The following is a 19,397-nucleotide window of genomic DNA, read 5'->3' as shown; positions in this document are numbered from 1 at the left end:
ATTAGTTCTGACATGTGTTGAGTACTTTGAGCAGCTGACTTCTTATAAATTACCTTATCTTTCTAGTCTAGAGGGCTACAGCCTAGGATCCAAAAACTTCCTGCTGTTCTTGTCTTCCCCCAGCCCCAGCCCACATCAGTCTGCCCGCCACACCCTCTCTTAACTCAGATCTTTTTACTGATGTGAAGTCTATCTTAGATGGCAGGTGTTATTGCCCGAACTGTATCGCTTCAAAATTTGTATGTTGAAGTCATAACCCGCAGTTCTTCAGAATGACTGTATTTGGAAATAGAGCCTTTAAAGAGGCAACTAAGATAAGATGAGGTCATATGGGTGGGGCTTAATCCAATATGACTGGTGTTGTTATAAAAGCAGGAGATTAAGAAACAGACAACACAGCTGAGGGACAATCATATGAGGACACAGGGAGAAGGCGGCCATCTGCAAGCCAAAGAGAGAGACCTCAGAAGACACCAAATCTGCCAACACCTCCATCTTGGATTCCAGCCTCCAGAACTATGAGACAATAAATTTCTGTTGTTTAAGCCACCCAGTCTGTGGTATTTGGTTATGGCAGCCTAGTAACCTAATATAGGAGATTAGCTGGCATCAGTTTCTTAAAGGAAGAGGCAGCAGAAGGGAGCATCGAAAAAGAAACAGCTCGTGAAACAATGTCATGGTCAGTCAGGACTCAGTTAGGAATGTCCTTGGTAAATGGGGAAGAAGGAGAAATTAAGACTAAAAATGCCCTTTCTTGTTCCATTCCACACTTATGTTTCCCGGAACCAGCCTTGCCCTTCTACAGTTGTTTATGTGGAACATTTAATGAATGAGCCTAAGCCAATTTCAAAATGGTTTACATACTCCAGGGTGTAGATTTCACTATTTCCCAAGAAACTCCGGGGTTGAAGAACTTATTCAGCTCTATCACATATATACTCTATTTTCAGATCTAGATCTTATTTTTAATTAATGGTGGATAATGCTGTATTTCCATTTGTCTGGGGTTGTTTTTGCTGAATGCACATACAATATTTGAGGCAAATTTTGACCTAAGCCAAATTCTAAGACTGGATCTGAAATTCCAGTTTTGTAATGTACAGAAATTCAACAGAAGCAGATAAATTGAAATTATTTTCTTTCCTTTCTATGATGCTTGAGTAGATTTGCCGTGTTTATACGGAAGAAGTTTTTATTGAGCAACAGCTATAGGCAAATATAGTCCTCTGTCTCCTACTGTAGACAGATCACAAAAATGTCACTACTGTTAATACTTCTAGCTTTTTATTTCTGTTTCTAGTGACTATCTTTTCCTTTTATTTCTATCTCCTGTTCAAAAAATAAATAAAAAGCAGGTATATGATGAGTGGCTTTTTAAAATCATGCAATTCATAATAATCATGTGACAATTAGCAATCTATATCTTACCTGCAATATACTTCATTACTTTGTATGAAAAGAAAGTTTGACAAAATATCAGCTTACTTATGCTAACACATGGCAAAAAAGAATTTCATTTTGTGGCAGCACACAACTGTTATCATATCTCTCCCACTCCCAATTTTTTTTAAATGCTGTATGGGGAATAATAAACTGATTTCATTACCATCACCCTTCCTCTTACTGAATCATAAGTAAACTCTACTTAGTTAATAAAAATTCATATCCACCTCTATTTTTAAGGCCATGCTAGTCTGTACCCTGCAGTATTATTTTTGGATAGTGATGAAGGCAGCTGCATTTTCCATCATTTTCTCTGGCCTCTCTGCCCAGATTCATAGATTTAAAACAAGTACTGAGAGGGTACCTGAATTTATCACCTGTTTCTAGGCTGGCTCCCGATTGTTGTCAAACAGCTGCCGATGAAACCGCTTGCATCCAAATAGTACAGGGAGTTCTTTGGCTTGTCTGCTCACAAATTTATTTGTTTAAAATATATTCTCACAGAAAATCTGCTTCAGATGTTCTAAGGTCAAACCCAAGAATATGTTGTTGCTGTTTTTTAAAGAAAGCTCCTCAACTGTTTCTGAGATGGGCTGGGTTTGGAGCAATGGTGACCAAGGGTTGTATCCCAAGTACTTTCTTCTCTGCCTCTCAAAGCCAAACTTAGGCAGAAACCCTCAGAATAAGATTACCAAACCCCAACTGATTTTTTCTCTTTATATCAGAAGCTTAGAAAGAAATCACAAATGTGGGTTTGGGCTTGGAGATGTCCTTGGCCATTTTCTGAGAGCATTCCATATGGTTTCCGTATCTCCAAAGCAGGAAACATACCCAGGAAACCAACCCCGCAAAGAAAACGGCCATCAGAGTGAAGATGAAAGGAATGTACCAGTCACAGGACTTGTATGTGTTGACAGCATTGTACACAATGGTCAGAGCTTTTCTTTGTGGGGAAATATTATTTCAAAGCAGAGTATTAGTTTACATTTTCAGAGGGCACCTGTTTATACAGAGTAGCATCAGTATGGAGCTGTGGTCCTATAAAGATAGTGGGGGTGTTGACTCAGATACATAGCTTTTTTAAACACCACAGGTGATACTGAGGAATGCCTGAGCCTAGAGAAGTCACCAGATTAAGGATCTGAAGACTTGGATTGTATGCAATGTCTGCTCTGCAAACTTGGACAGAACCGTTTCTCCTCTTTGCCCTCAGCTTCCTCATCTGTAAAATCAAAGGGTTGAACTAGACGGTATCTGAGGTTGTTTTTGGCTTGTATGCCTCTTTCATCTACTCTATTCAGGATAAAACTTTTGTGCAGCTTGAAAGAACAGTGTGTTCTTGAAAATCAAGTATTCTGGTGGAAAGATTTATCGTCCATGTTATAAGAAAAGAAATGCCTCTATTTCAAAAAATAGAAGACAATAAAACACACTAGCCATAAAGTCTACCGAACAGACTCTATCCTTGGGTGACTCAGAGCCATTATGGAGTTCTGCAGAGGCTTTGCATATCTGTTTTTGAAATAACAAAATATTAATGGGTCTGCTAAACTTCATAGGGTTAGATGAAGGAGTGGATAAAATGATGAATATAAGCCACATAGTACAGTGCTTGGCACATGGGAGGTGTCCAGTACCATGAATAGCATAACTACCAGAGAATAATGTATAAAAGGGCCCATTTGTAGAGAGTTTTAGTTGATAGAATTCACTGACCAGTAGGTCCTTTTAGTGGACAAGACTTTTGGATCACTCAGACATAAACAGTTGCTTGGGGATCCTCTACGCTCCAGATGCAATTATCACAAATTCTCTCTCACCCACACAGTTTATACTCACAGATGCACACTCTAAAACATGGCCTGGTGGCTGGGTGGGGTAGTGCACAAGTGGAGGCATGTGGGTGAAGGTGCTGCCCTGACCAGACTTTTAGACTTTCTTGAATTTATAATAGAATATTTCCCACACACACACCCAAATTAAATTCCATAACTCTTTACTTCAGAACTGGTGGTCAGAGGAGGTGGCATATTGGCCTGTGTCACATAAATATCTATAATAGCAGTGCCTGTCCTGGGCTTGCTGGCTTTGGCACATTTCAGGTTGTCATCGATTTTGTGGACAACAAGATGGTACTGCCACCATAGTTCAGCTCCAGATTCAAAGTTAAAAGGATTCTTCACAATTAATTTTGGAGTATTTGAACCTTGAGTAGGGTCCAATCCAAAAGAATTGTTCTCATTTCCTTTAAAAGGGATAATTTAAAAATTATAATTATTTTAAGATATGTTAAAAGGTTTCCTCAAGCTACCTTACATTGCTTTTCAAACTAAGTAGGTGTAAATAAGTAAAATTTTTATTGTACTCTGAATTCCTATATTGATACAAGGCTTATAATGAAATTGAAATCAAGTAAGCAACAAATTCTCTTGGTTAGAAAAAATTTGTTTTAAGGCTTAACGTCATGAGTCTGATCCTCATATGTGGTCAGCAAGCTTCATACTATCATGAAATTATTCTGCCTAATTGCTTCCCCTTCCTTTGTTTCCCACTCAGAGCAATGTTGTTCCTACCTTCAGCTTAGTCTAGACCAACATAAAATGGGCCGGTTAGACCACAAGTATCTACTAAGCCCCTACTAAGTTTCAAGTCAAGTCTCAATGGCCCTGGAGACACTGTTGTAAACAAGATGCACATAGTCCCCACCTTCATGAAGCTTATCACCTAGCAAGAGAAGCAGACATTGAACTAGTCTTTAAAATTAATTGGCAATGTGTTTACTGATATCCATGCTCCCATTCTTTCAGAAACATGACAGCAGTTCTGATCTCCATACTTTAAGTACTTCTCCTTGTTATACTGTCTCATGATACCAAGTAGTTTTCCTTTATAGAACTTGTCATACTTTATAATTTTGTAACTGTTGATGTTACTATTAGTTTAATGAAGAATGAGTTCCATGAATATAAGATCCATATCTGTCTTATACACTACTGTGTACCCATCTCCTAGCACATGTTTGGTCTCCAACAAATTTCTTTCATATGTCACAAGATGATGACTAGAGCTGATAACAATGTCTAAATCTGACAACAATACAATTGAAAACATCTATCCTAGTGAATCTCTGTTAGCATCACATGGAAAGGTGGTTGCAGTTTTCAGCCAGTACCATGGACAGCAGACTTAGTTCCTTGTAACTTAACCTTCAGTGTTTCCTACACAGGTCCAAAGTTTCTTCATTGTCAAGTATCATTGAAATCACTGATCGCTTCACCATAGGAGGAATTAGATTAGACATTTGAAAGTGAAAAGGGTTCCTTGAGGAAACTTAATGCTGTAGATATAAAATAGCCTAATGTTTATAAACATAGTTATTTCTAAGGTTATATCACGTCAAAGAGGGTTTAACTAATGTCAATTTGACACATGCTCATGATTAAAAGAAATAATAAAATTATCTACCAGAGACCAGCTCGAAGTGCATTTCAAAATCTTATGAATCCCTGTCATGGTAGTTTAGTTTGAAGCCACTGACGTTTGTCCCAGCAACAACATTGTCAAAAATGACTGCCTCATATAGAGCAGATGTGCAGACAGGTGTTTCATCATTCTCATCTTCGATGTCAGCAGTGACCTGTCAGCAATGAGGGAAGAAGAAACATCACATACGTTATGTGACTATTTATACACAAAATCAGAAATAAGCATCTGGGTAGAGACAGATCATTTAGAATTATTAAATAAAAAGTCTGGAATTTTGAGTGTGAAGAAATATTCCCACAGATTTCAGTTCTGTCTGCCAATCAACTAGTCAGTTGGCTTATTATTCCTGGGTCAGCTGTGACATTCGGTGTGGCCATCAGGGAGAGCTTTGGGCTCATTAGAAGAACCTATAGAAAGCTCACAAATTATGTAAATGATAAGAAAAAAAGCTGAAGATGGATGCTCTAAAAATCCCTTGAACCCTTTCCATATCTGTGCTTAATGGCAAGCATATCCTGTTTGCTTTCTCTTTCATAATTTAGGGGCTCCTCTGCAGCATTCTCTCAAGCACAATATATTTTTTGCTAACAATATGATTGCTTCAATGTCTACTCTGACCTTAATTAGTGGCTATTATCAACCCTCTTCTTAATTAAAATATCATAAACCAGGAAACTGTGATTTACATGGAAAAAGATCAAAATATCAAGGATTTTAAAATGTCAATGATCGAATGCCGGTTAGTCTAGAAAGGTTATGTGCTCATCTCTTAGATGAGTAATGACTTCCTCAATAACATTCACAGAAGAATCCCTGGTGTGCTCTTATTTGCAAGTATTATCTTTTAAAAATGTTTTCTTTAATGTTTTAACAACACAGCTAAATTCTTGGGGAATAATTCATTCTTTAATGCTAACTTCTATAGACTGAATAGAGCTATGTGTTCTATTTAATATGTGACGTTTTCATATGATTTTAAGGAGATCACTGAGATATTGTGGAAATAGCAAATGATTTGGAATCAGAAATCTTTATTAAAACGATGGGCCTTCCACTTGCCAGATCCTTTATTTGGTACAAGTGACTCAATCTTGCTTTCCTCATCTGTAAAAAGGAGATTTCAATCCCTCCCTTCCTAGGATTGTTGGGAGGATAAATTCATCCAGCCAATGAATATTTAGCACCTACTATGTGCTAAGTAAGCCTTGATCTACACACAGAAGCATATGGTGGTAAACCAACAAACTGCCTGCCCCCTTCAATTTACATTCTAATGGAGGATGCAAAGCAGTAAACAAATCAACAAATAAATATGTTAGGTAATGTCACCTACTAATTAGTGCTCTGCAAGTTAAGGAGATAGAGAATAGCTGATGGAAGTGTTTTTAACAGAATGTTCAGTGAAGGCCTTTCTTTTTTGACTCACTCTCCTATTTCCTTCCTCCTCCCCCATATTTGATACATGTCCTTAAGCAAGTATGTATTCTCACAGAACATGTAGTGTTTGGTCATATGAGTTTGATGCATAAATGATATTGTGCTATAGATCTTTCCTGTTTCCTACTTTTCTCACACAGCACCATATTTTCTTGCTCTTTCCACGCTGCTGTTTGTAAAACTAGTTTTCTATTTCTTCTTGATCCTTAGTATGTGTGGGGGACTGGCACTGGCCACCCCAAAATATGTCTTTGGCGTGGGGATTATTTGGGGCTAGTTGCTTTGATAAACTGGGACGGGGAGGGAGGCTCTGAGGAGTGGAACTTGCTTGCCCTTTGTTAAGAAACATTTACATTGTAAAGGAGATCTCCATCTGTAAAGACATCTCCCTCTCTGTACCGGGAAGAAGGGGAGATGACCTTATCTCTAGAAACTCTTAATCAATGGGGAAGGCAAGGACTTAAATCTGCATTTGTTTATTGTGCTTGTCTGGTAACCTCCTGTAACTGACTCCCCTCACCCCCAACATCCTCCTTTGTCTTCAGCTGGATATGATATTTAATGTGGTGGTTTCAGCCATTTTGGCGAGTTGCTCAGCTTGCCTGAGCCTCTCCCATGTATACATTGACAGGTGGAAATGGCAAGCAATAAGATATATTGGAGTACATGAGGAGGCCATTTGGTGTAAGCCTGGTTCAGCCTGACTTTGCTTTTTTCCAAAAGGGCCTGACTGTGGCCATTGAGCACACATTGTATATCTGCTTTAAACATTTACTATGGCAAGAACAAATGGCCTTAAGATAAAGGTGCAACTTCCCCCCTACATTGGCATTTCCTTAAGGATAAGCATCTTTCCTTAGGCTAGGAGCTGATTGCTGCACTCACCTTTGACCACCCAGGTCACCTGTGACCACCCAGCTTGAGACAACAGACCTGTCACCCTGCTGTGTTCACCGAGACAGCAGACCTATCTGTTGTTTCCATCAATCGCTGTGCCAACAGAGGAGTCTTGCGACTATTGTAAAAGGGAGACTTCAATCCTATATGAAACATCCTGTTTGGGGGTATATAACTACTCTGCGCACCCCACTTCTTTGGTGCTCTTTCTTCCTTTAGGAAGAAAGGCCCCGGACCATGGTCCTCAGATTTTAGATAAAGTTTTGTTTAATTTTGGCAAAATGGCGGGGTGAGCCGACCCAGGACTCTCTCCCCTCCAAACAACAAAAAAGGACTGGAAAAGAAAACTGAATTTCAGCTAATAAACCTAATGCCAGGACTCAGAGACCTACAGTATCAAAAGACGGAGGACGGAGACCCTGCTGCCGACCTCGGAGGAGCTGGAACCGGGTAGGAGAGAACTTGGCTTCCTCCTCTAGAGTCTGGGATCGCTGCGTGGGTGTGGGTGCAGGAAGGAGCAGGGGAGGGGGCCGCGTGACTGGGGAATCGTCTAGGACTCCTGCCGCCAGTATAGTGGAAACCCACTGATGGGGGAAAGCTTCCACGGGGACCCCATAAACCCAGGGCCCCGGGAAACCAGAGAACAGAACTGATCCAAATCCAGATCAGCGCGTGAGAAAAACGCCCCCTCCCCACCCCAGCAAACCACGCTGGGCCCCGCCATCTTGCCTGAAGGCAGAGAGCTCAGACGTCACAGCTCTCGACCCCCATCTAGTGGCAACAGGGTGTAACTGCAACCGAATTCTACCATCATGCAAAAAAACCATTCCTCTACCATCCAGCAATTTATAAAAGCCCCAGACCAGAAGGAAAACAATAAAAACACAGAATTAAGTCCTGAGGACTTGGAAATGGGTAAACTAAGTGAAAATGAGTTCAGAGCAGCTATAATCAAAAAAATCAATGAGGTAGAGAGAAAGATAGAGAAACAAGCCAACGAGTTCTGGAGTTACTTCACAAAAGAGACTGAAATTATAAAGAAGAATCAAACAGAATTACTAGAGATGAAAAACACAATGGACCAGATAAAACAGAATACCTATTCCCTGAATGCCCGGGTAGACTCCATAGAAGAGCAAATTAGCATAATCGAAGATAGACAGGCTGAATGGCTCCAGACAGAGGAAGAAAGAGAACTAAGGATTAAAAGGAATGAGGAAAGTATTAGAGAGATAGCAGATTCAATGAGGAGAAAGAATTTAAGGATCATAGCAATTCCCGAGAATGTGGAAAAGGAACATGGAGCAGAAAGTGTGCTTAATGAAATTATAGAAGAGAACTTCCCAAATCTAGGGATTGAGGGAGAAATGTGTGTAGAGGAAGCTTTCAGATCTCCTAGATTTGTCAATGTAAAAAGACCTACTGCAAGGCATATAGTAGTACAAATGGCAAAAATGAAAGACAAAGAAAGAATACTCAGGGCAGGAAGACAGAAGAAAATAACCTACAAAGGAGCTCCTATGAGACTTTCAGCAGATTTCTCTACAGAAACCTTACAAGCTAGGAGAGAATGGAGTGACATATTCAAAGCTTTAAAAGATAAAAATCTTCAGCCAAGAATACTCTATCCAGCAAGAATATCCTTCAGATATGGGGGAGAAATTAAATCTTTTCCAGACAAACAAAAGTTAAGGGAATTTGCAACCAAAAGTCCTCCACTACAAGAAATCCTCAAGAAGGTTCTCATACCTGAAAAAAGAAAAAAGGAAGAAAGGAGTCGCAAACCACAGAGTAGGGAGACAGATAAATAGAACCAGAATAGGATAGCAAATATTCAACTATAGCATTAGGATAAAGGTAAGGAAACTACCAAAGCAAAGATGATCTTATCACTCTAAATACAAACTCATAACACGAGTTGGAATAAGAAATGAAAATAATAATTTAGGAGGGGAAGAGCAAAGGGACTAAATCAGTCTAGGCCAAGTAAGTAAGAGACCACCAGAGAATAGACTATATTATACATGAGATTCTAAATACAAACTTCAGGGTAGCCACTAAACCAGAAAACAGAACAGAGCCACAAAACATAAATAAGGAAAAATCTAAGAAACCCAGCATAAGAAATTGCAGTATCAAATGGGTAGGATAAAGCACACAGGAAGAGAAAAGCAGGAAAGCCAGATAATAAGCAACAGATTGACAGCTTTAAGTCCACATGCATCAATAATCACTCTCAATGTAAACAGATTGAACTCTCCAATAAAAAGACACAGAGTGGCAAAATGGATTAAAGAACAAGATCCAACAATTTGTTGCCTCCAGGAAACACACCTCAGTCCCAAGGACAAACACAGGCTCAGAGTGAAGGGGTGGAGGACAATACTTCAAGCTAATAGCAAGAGAAAAAAAGCAGGTGTTGCAATTCTTATATCAGACAAAGTGGATTTCAAAATAAGACAGGTAAAGGGAGACACACAGGGACAATATATAATGATCAAAGGGACACTTCATCAAGAAGAAATAACGCTTATAAATATCTATGCACCCAACATAGGAGCACCAAGGTTCATTAAGCAACTGTTAACAGACCTAAAGGAAGATGTTAAAAACAACACAATAATAGTAGGGGACCTCAACACCCCACTCACATCAATAGACAGATCATCCAGACAGAAAATCAACAAGGAAATAGTGGAGCTAAACGAAAAACTAAAACAATTGGACTTAATAGACATATATAGATCACTTCATCCTAAAAAAGCAGAATACACATTCTTCTCAAGTGCACATGGAACATTCTCAAGGATAGACCATATGTTGGGAAACAAGGCAAGCCTCTACAAATTTTAAAAAATTGAAATAATAATAAGCGTCTTCTCTGATCATAATGCTATAAGGCTAGAAATTAATTACAAGAAAAAAGCTGAGAAAGGCACAAAGATATGGAGACTAAACAATACACTACTCAACAAGCAATGGATCATTGAAGAAATTAAAGAAGAAATCAAAAAATATGTGGAAACAAATGAAAATGATAACATGCCATACCAACTCATATGGGATACAGCAAAAGCTATATTAAGAGGAAAATTCATTGCAATACAGGCACATCTTAACAAACAAGAAAAATCCCAAATAAGCAATCTTGAACTACACCTATACATATTAAAGAAGAACAAACAAAGCCCAAAGTCAGCAAAAGGAGAGAGACAGTAAAAATCAGAGCAGAAATAAATACTATTGAAACGGAAAAGGCGGTAGAAAGGATCAATGAAACAAAGAGCTGGTTCTTTGAGAAGATAAATAAAATTGACAAACCCCTAGCCAGACTTACAAAGAAAAAAAGGAGGAAGCTCAAATAAACAAAATCAGAAATGAAAGAGGAGAAATAACAACAGACTCTGCAGAAATACTACAGATTATAAGAGAATACTATGAAAAACTCTATGCTAACAGAATGGATAACCTAAAGGAAATAGATAAATTCTTGGACTCCTACAATCTCCCAAAGCTCACTCAAGAAGAAGCAGACAATTTGAACAGACCAATCACAAGGAAAGAGATTGAAACAGCAATCAAAAACATCCCAAAGAATAAAACCCCAGGACCAGATGGCTTCCCTGGGGAATTCTACCAAACTTTCAGAGAGGATTTAATACCTATCCTTTTCAAGCTATTCCAAAAAATTAGGGAGGATGGAACACTTCCTAACACATTCTATGAGGCCAACATCACGCTGATACCAAAGCCTGACAAGGACACTACGAAAAAAGAGAACTACAGGCCAACATCATTGATGAACATAGATGCAAAAATTCTAAACAAAATTTTAGCAACCAGAATTCAGCAATTCATCAAAAGGATCATACATCATGATAAGTGAGGTTCATACCAGGGACACAGGGATGGTTCAACATCCGCAAATCAATCAACGTGATACACCACATCAACAAACTGAGGAATAAAAACCACATGATCATCTCAATAGGTGCAGAGAAAGCATTTGACAAGATCCAACAGCCATTTATGATAAAAACTCTGAACAAAATGGGCATAGAAGGAAACTACCTCAACATAATAAAGGCCATATACGACAAACCCATAGCCAACATCATACTCAATGGGCAAAAACTGAACCCCATCCCCCTGAAAACAGGAACAAGACAAGGATGCCCTCTATCACCACTCTTATTTAACATAGTACTGGAGGTCCTGGCCAGAGCAATCAGGCAAGAAAAAGGAATAAAAAGAATCCAAATAGGGAGGGAAGAATTGAAACTCTCTCTGTTTGCAGACGACATGATCTTATATATAGAAAACCCCAAAGAATCCATTGGAAAACTCTTAGAAGTAATCAACAACTACAGCAAAGTTGCAGGATATAAAATCAATTTGCATAAATCAGTAGCATTTCTATATTCTAATAACGAACTAACAGAAAAAGAACTCAAGAACACAATACCATTCACAATCGCAACAAAAAGAATAAAATACCTCAGGGTAAATTTAACTAAGGAAGTGAAGGACCTATATAATGAAAATTACAAGGCCTTTCTGAGAGAATTGGATGACGACATAAGGAGATGGAAAGACATTCCATGTACATGGATTGGAAGAATAAACATAGTTAAACTGTCCGTTCTACCTAAAGCAATTTACAGATTCAATGCTATCCCAATCAGAATCCCAATGACATTCTTCACAGAATTAGAACAAAGAATCCTAAAATTTATAGGGGGCAACAAAAGACCCCGAATTGCTCAAGCAATCCTGAGAAAAAAGAACAAAACAGGAGGCATTACAATCCCTGACTTCAAAACTTACTACAAAGCTACAGTAATCAAAACAGCATGGTACTGGTACAAAAACAGGTGCACAGATCAATGGAACAGAATTGAAAGCCCAGAAATAAAACCACACATCTATGGACAGCTTATCTTCAACAAAGGAGCTGAGAGCATACAATGGAGAAAAGAAAGTCTTTTCAATAAATGGTGCTGGGAAAACTGGAAAGCCATACGTAAAAGAATGAAAATTGACCATTCTTTTTCACCATTCACCCAAAATAAACTCAAAATGGATCACAGACCTAAAGGTGAGACCTGGAACCATAAGGCTTCTAGAAGAAAACGTAGGCCGTACACTCTTTGACATCAGTATTAAAAGGATCTTTTCAGACACCATGTCTTCTCAGAGAAGGGAGACAATAGAAAGAATAAACAAATGGGACTTCATCAGACTAAAGAGCTTCTTCAAGGCAAATGAAAACAGGATTGAAACAAAAAACAACCCACTAACTGGGAAAAAATATTTGCAAGTCATATATCTGACAAAGGCTTAATATCCATAATATATAAAGAACTCTCACAACTCAACAACAAAAAATCAAACAACCTGATCAAAAAATGGGCTGGAGACATGAACAGACATTTCTCCAAAGAAGATATACGGATGGCCAATAGGCACATGAAAAGATGCTCATCATCGCTGATCATCAGGGAAATGCAAATCAAAACTACACTAAGATATCACCTTACACCCATTAGAATGACAAAAATATCTAAATCTAATAGTAAAAAATGTTGGAGAGGTTGTGGAGAGAATGGAACCGTTCTACACTGCTGGTGGGAATGCAAACTGGTGCAACCACTATGGAAAACAGTATGGAGATTTCTCAAAAAATTAAAAATAGAACTACCATACGATCCAGCCATTCCACTACTGGGTATCTATGCAAAGAGCTTGAAGTCAGCAATTCCAAAAGTCCTATGCACCCCAATTTTCATTGCAGCATTATTTATAATAGCCAAGACATGGAAGCAACCTTAGTGCCCATCAACAGATGAATGGATAAAGAAGATGTGGTATATATATACAATGGAATACTACTCAGCTGCAAAACAGAACAAAATCATCCCATTTGCAACAACATGGATGGACCTTGAGGGAATTATGTTAAGTGAAATAAGCCAGTTAGAGAAGGAAAATCTCTGTATGACTCCACTCATATGAGGAATTTAAAAATGTGGACAAAGAGAACAGATTAGTGGCTACCAGGGAAAAGGTGGGGTGGGGGGTGGGCACAAAGGGTGAAGTGGTGCACCTACAACACGAATGACAAACATTAATGTACAACTGAAATTACACAAGATTGTAACCTATCATTAACTCAATAAAAAAAAAAAAGCTTTGTTTAATTTTCTCCTGCTATTCTGTCTCATGTGAATTTAATTTTTTCTCTGTCCAGGCGAACCCAGAGAAGGTACAGGAAACGTCTTCCTCCCCTCCATATGCCTCTTCACTCATCTATTGTATTTTACTTATTTGTTCTCCTAATGATGAACACATGGGTTGCTTCAAAATTCCACCATCACACACAACAGAAAAACAGACCTATGTGAGCAGGTGTCCTTTGGGCAGAAATGTGATTAAAGTGAGAATGTGAGTCATGTGGCCATCTAGAGGACAAGGATTACAGCCTTGGGCAAAGGCTCTGAGGTGTAAACATTCTTAGTGTGTTGGAGAAACAGACAGAAGTTCACATGGCTGGACTGAAGAAAGAGGGAGAGAGCTAGGAGCTGAAGACAAAGAGGTGGGCAAGGTTCAGATCATACAGGTCACTGCAGACTTAGAAATGACACAGGAGTTTGTGCTGTGTAATGGGAAGCCCTGGGAGAGCTTGGAGGAAGATGGTGACCTGTCTTTTTAAAGGATCATTCTAACTATGGTGTGAAGGGTAGATTGTAAAGGGCCCAAGTAGAAGTGGAGATTCTTCTCAGGAGGCTGTTGCAGTAGACCAGACAATGGATGATGGCAGCACCCAGGGCGTTATCTGTGGTTGGGTGAGAAGTAGAAGCATTCAGGATATAGTTTGAAAGCAGAGACAACAGGATTTGCTGATGGAATAGAGATAATTTGGAGTACATGATAGTGATTAAATGCCCAGCATTAATCCTTCTATCTCTTTCTAGCTGGGTAAACTTGGATAAGTGGCTTAACTTCTAAGCCTTGGAAATGACGTTCTTCCACCTGAAAAAGGAGTATCAGTAACGACCTCATGAGATGGAACTGAAGACTAAATGAAAGGCCATAGTACTGGGTCTTTGTTAGGTTCTCAATAAAGGGTAGATGATGATGATGGTGATGACAATAATGATGGTGATATAGTCCTAAACTTTGGAGTCTAAAAAACTGTCTCCCTTTTCTGAACTTGAAAGTCACGTTTATCTGTATCATCAATATCCTTGCTATATGCTGTTGAACTTTTCATATGTTAAAATTTGGGGGCTCCCTGAAGGCATATACGGTGTCTTACACTTCTTTGTATCCCAGGATGTTGTACAGAGTAAACACTCAATAAATATTTGTTAAGAGAGAGAAGGAATGAACAAGTTCCTACTTTATCTTTAAAGGAAAAACATAATTCTTTTCATAAGAATGGAGTCACTTGAAGTTGTTTTTTTATTATCCACTTTCTCCTCTTCTCATTTGTAATAAGTGAATGACAGTGCAAGTGATGTCATCCTATACTATTTTAAGAGTTCATAAACATCTACAGGAAAAACTCCACAGTACCTAGGTGTGAAGATCACTCTCACAGGCATCTTCCCGAGACAACCAAGCTACATCAGCCTGTCTGCATGACTGTAGTTCAGTCCCTGTGAAAGTCATTCTAACTGTTGATGTGAATGGGCCTGACATCTTCCTCACAACGGCACTCTCAGGAAACCTGATCACCACATAAGCAGCAAGCCAGATGGGGACTTTAAAATCCTTAGTCCTTCTTCTGTCTCTTTCCAATAACAAAACATTATAATCATTAATAACACACACCACATCATCAACACAGCAGTATTCACTCTCAGCGTCTCTCAAGAATCCCTTGATGTTGCTAAAATAATTTAGAGGCCCACACATTCCCCTACTGCAATGCCAGAAGAATGCACCTTTGTTAACTACCCTCATTGTGAACATCACCTCTCAATGAGGCAAACTAGGTTTGAGTCTGGTTCTATAAACCTTGAGTAACTTCAGGTAAGTTTCCTAAACTCTGTGGCTGAGTTTCCTCACCTGTAGAGTGGAAATGAGGATAATATTACCTAGCATGAAGACTTAAGGTGAAGACTAACTACACCAACATATAAAATGTGCCTAGAACAAGAACTGGCACTTGATAAGCACTAGATGCATATTTGCACTTATAACAATTTTTTTAATCTCATGACAATTGTTATCATTGGACCATTTCTTATTGTTAATGTTTGACCATTTCAATTGTAATAATTTAGAACTTAATAGATCATCTCTATTATACCAAAAGCTGGGGCTCTCTACTCACTGTGGTCATTGCTGTGGGAGGATGAAAGGTGTCACAGTCCACAGCTTCCACAGTGAAGTTATATTGCTTCACATTCTCGTAGTCTGACTGTGTGGTGAGTTCAATCATTCCAGAGGGTGGGTGAATCTAGAATACTTGTATAACCTGGATGTCTCCGGTGGTTATTTTGTACGTCACACAGTTTGGTGGGTGGTCTTCATCAGTGGCAGTCACTCTTCCAACTTTGTAGAAAGCTGCCAGTAACATTTATTCAGGTTATTCTTGTCAAGCAGATACACTACTTTAAAAAGCTTAACATGTCCGGCCGGCCCCATGGCCGAGTGGCTAAGCTCGTGCGCTCCGCTGCAGGCAGCCCAATGTTTCATTGGTTCGAATCCTGGGTGAGGACATGGCACTGCTCATCTAACCACGCTGAGGTGGCGTCCCACATACCACAACTAGAAGGACCCACAACGAAGAATATACAACTATGTACTGGGGGGCTTTGTGGAGAAAAAGGAAAAAACAAAATCTTTAAAAAAAAAAAAAAAGCTTAACATGTCTTTGCCTTCCAAACTGTATCACAGTTTCTTATAAGGTCAACATAAATCCTTCTGGACAATGAAATGTGTTTGAAAAGCCCAACTCTACATGATGGACTGCAAATTTACAGACGGTCCTCTGCCACTTTAAACCACATGGCACGAGTCAAATGATACGAGTTAACAATAACTTTATAATAATAATAATTAGTTTACATGTATTGTATGCTTATTGTCTAGCAAGCATTATGCTAAGGTTAGTGTCAAATAATGGTTCACACACAGACTATGGACCCACGCTGCCTAGGTTCTGAATCTCTGCTCTGCCACTTGCTAGCTGTAACTCACTGGAAAATTCTGTAACCTCTCTGGGCCTCATCTTCTTTATCTAAAAACTGGAACAACTATCAACCACATAGAGTTGTTGTGAGGATTAAATGAGTTGAAATATATAAAGCACTTCGAAGAGTGCCTGAGATACATTTGTGAAAAAGAATGTAATATTTCATTATCGCAAATCCAGAAGATAAAGTCCAATCTATTTCTTATGTAAAAGCATCATTATTAAGAGAAAGGTGTTGCAACTGATACAAGACCATACAAAATAGATTAAGGATAAAATTGCCATTTCTATCATGCAGTGCTGGGCAAAGATGGTGTCATTTTCGCATCTAACACCTGGGGAAGTGTATTAGGAAGCTTATTCTTCTGTAGGTGTAAAATTAACCTTCAATAAAACTAAAAGCTATCTTGAGCATCTTTAGCTAAAGTTTAGAATAAAGTAATTATGAAATTGCAATTTTACCAAACTTCCTTATCAAAAACTATTGGAAGTGAAATGTTTCCCCTTGTGGCTTGCAACCCAGCATGATTTAATTTTCATGTGCTTTCTTCTCAATTAGTTCAGATAAAGGAATTTATTTTTGCCCATGGCTACCTCCCTCTGGAAGCATTTTGTCAATGAAAGATTCATTCACCCATCACAAGCCATCAGAAAATTTTTTTTTACTTTAAAGATTATAGATTCCCATAATTTTCTTAGGAGAAAGAAAACCTTATGTAGCCCTCAAGACACACTCTAATTCTCTGTGCTAATCATGAAAAAAGACTTCCGCATTCATGGATTCTTTAAATGTCCTCAAGGTCTATAGGCTAAATGTTTGACATTCAGAGGAGAGTTTGTTTTTGGAGTAGTTTTAACTTTCCAGTTTCCTCCTTTAAAGCAAATTGCCACTGAGTTGTGAAGAAGATTTTCCCTCCTCTGATGGGTATTGCCTCAAAACACCAATCCTCTCCTAATTTCATTCAGCTTATGTACTCTGGTAGGGAAGATCAAGGGGTGGTTTAAAAAAAAAAGCAAGGAAAATCTCCTGGAACATTATAGGCGCTCAATAAATGTTAGTGGTTATTATTATTATGACTGGTAATGCTGCCATGGCTATTGTTAGTATGTATCACATAGTTTATACACACAATTATTAGTTAATCCTCATCTCAACTCTATGACATAGTTATTGCAATCTCCATTCTACAGATGAGAACTCAAAGGTACACAGAGGTTTGTGACCTGCCTAAGGTCATTTGACTAACAGTGGCAGAGACAGAATTTGAATCCAGTTCTATTTGACTCCAACGCTCATTGGTTTTTCTGCTACATCGTGTTGCTCCCTTCTGAAGACCTAGAATTCCTCTCTCTGGTACGGTGGATGTGTAGCCAGCTATTTGGAGAATGGTACACATAGGAATGACCCACTCATCTCTTTGTATGAATTCTCAGAACTTGTTTTCAGACTTCTGGCGAACCCAGGCATCAAAATCTATCCAAGAAAAGCAGCCTGGAATATAAACAGAGAACTGGACCAGAAACTTGGAATTCTGCATTTAGCCATCATCTCTGCCAATCACTGACTGTGTGACCTAATTCTCTCTCCAGCCCTGATTTTCTCATAGTAAAATTAAGAGGTTGGATCTTTCCAACCCTTCCAAATCGACAGTGCTATAATTGAAAATTCTAAATCCTTCTCCTCAGCCATCAAGAAGGTATTAAGTTATGCTTAAGAAAACATAGACATGCTCAATACATTTAAAGAGTTTGACCTTAAAAACATAAAAGTATATTTCAGGACAACTTTGGATAGTTGGAAAAGAAACTGATGTAAAAAACTTGATTCTCATAAGATGCTATTTTTAAAAATGCCAGTCTCAAAAGGCAAAACTATGGAGACAGTGAAAAGATCAGGAGTTTCCAGGGGTCGTGGGGTAGGGAAGAATGAACAGGTGGAGCACAGAAGACTTTTAGGGCAGCGAAACTGTTCTGTAGGATACCATAATGGATACTTGTCATTATACATTTGTCCAAATCCATAGAATGTACGCCACCAAGAGTAAGCCCAAACATAAACTATGGACTCTAGGTGATAATGATGTGCCAAGGTGCGTTCATCAGTTGTAATAAATGTGTCACTCTGTGGGGGATGCTGATAGTGGAGGAGGCTGTGAACGTGTTGGAGCAGAGGGTATATGGGAAATCTCTGTACCTTCTGCTCAATTTTGCTATAAACCTAAAACTGCTCTAAAAAATACATTAAAAAAATGTCAGTCTCTATTTTAAAATCTAGACTGGTTCTTGCTAACTTTAGAGAGTCATGGAATTTCTTTATAATGGAGGCTATGGATTTTTTCCCTAGAGACCCTTGAAGCAGTGCTCAGACCCTCTGCTCCAGGTATACCATTTACGAGCTAGGAGATGATTAGAAAACTGTGAACTATTTAACTTCTGCATAAACACTCATCATAACGCTCCTTTAACTCTAGAACTCCCTAGAGCCAGAAGACCACCACACAACTGGGAAAATATGAAGGGAGGAAAGAAGTTATGGTAATGAGGCTCTGTTAATCAAAGCTTACTCAGAAATCAATATGGAGCACTGCTGAAATGATAACAGAAGTCCATGGGGTGGGAGAAGGAGGGACCAGGGTCCTGTTTACAATAATTCAATTTACATGCAATTTATCTGGAATTATCTGGTCATATATTGTAATAGTCAACTGTGTTATGTTCCAGAACTAGGATAGAAATAGTTGTGCCTTTATTTTACAGAGAGGTTAAGAACTTCTCCAAAACTGCTTGGTGAGGCAAAGGAAGAACTGAAATCCGAATACGTGGATTTTTAGTTCCTAGGCTCTCCTCAGAGCTATTTTCTAATGAATGTAGTTGTCTGCCAAGGAAATAAGTTGGTTTGAAGGACTGTGGGTTCCATCCCAGTGACCTG

The sequence above is a fragment of the Equus caballus genome, chromosome 16, assembly GCF_041296265.1.
Source record: "Equus caballus isolate H_3958 breed thoroughbred chromosome 16, TB-T2T, whole genome shotgun sequence".
NCBI lineage: Eukaryota > Metazoa > Chordata > Mammalia > Perissodactyla > Equidae > Equus > Equus caballus.
Note: the sequence above shows the minus strand (reverse complement) of the source record.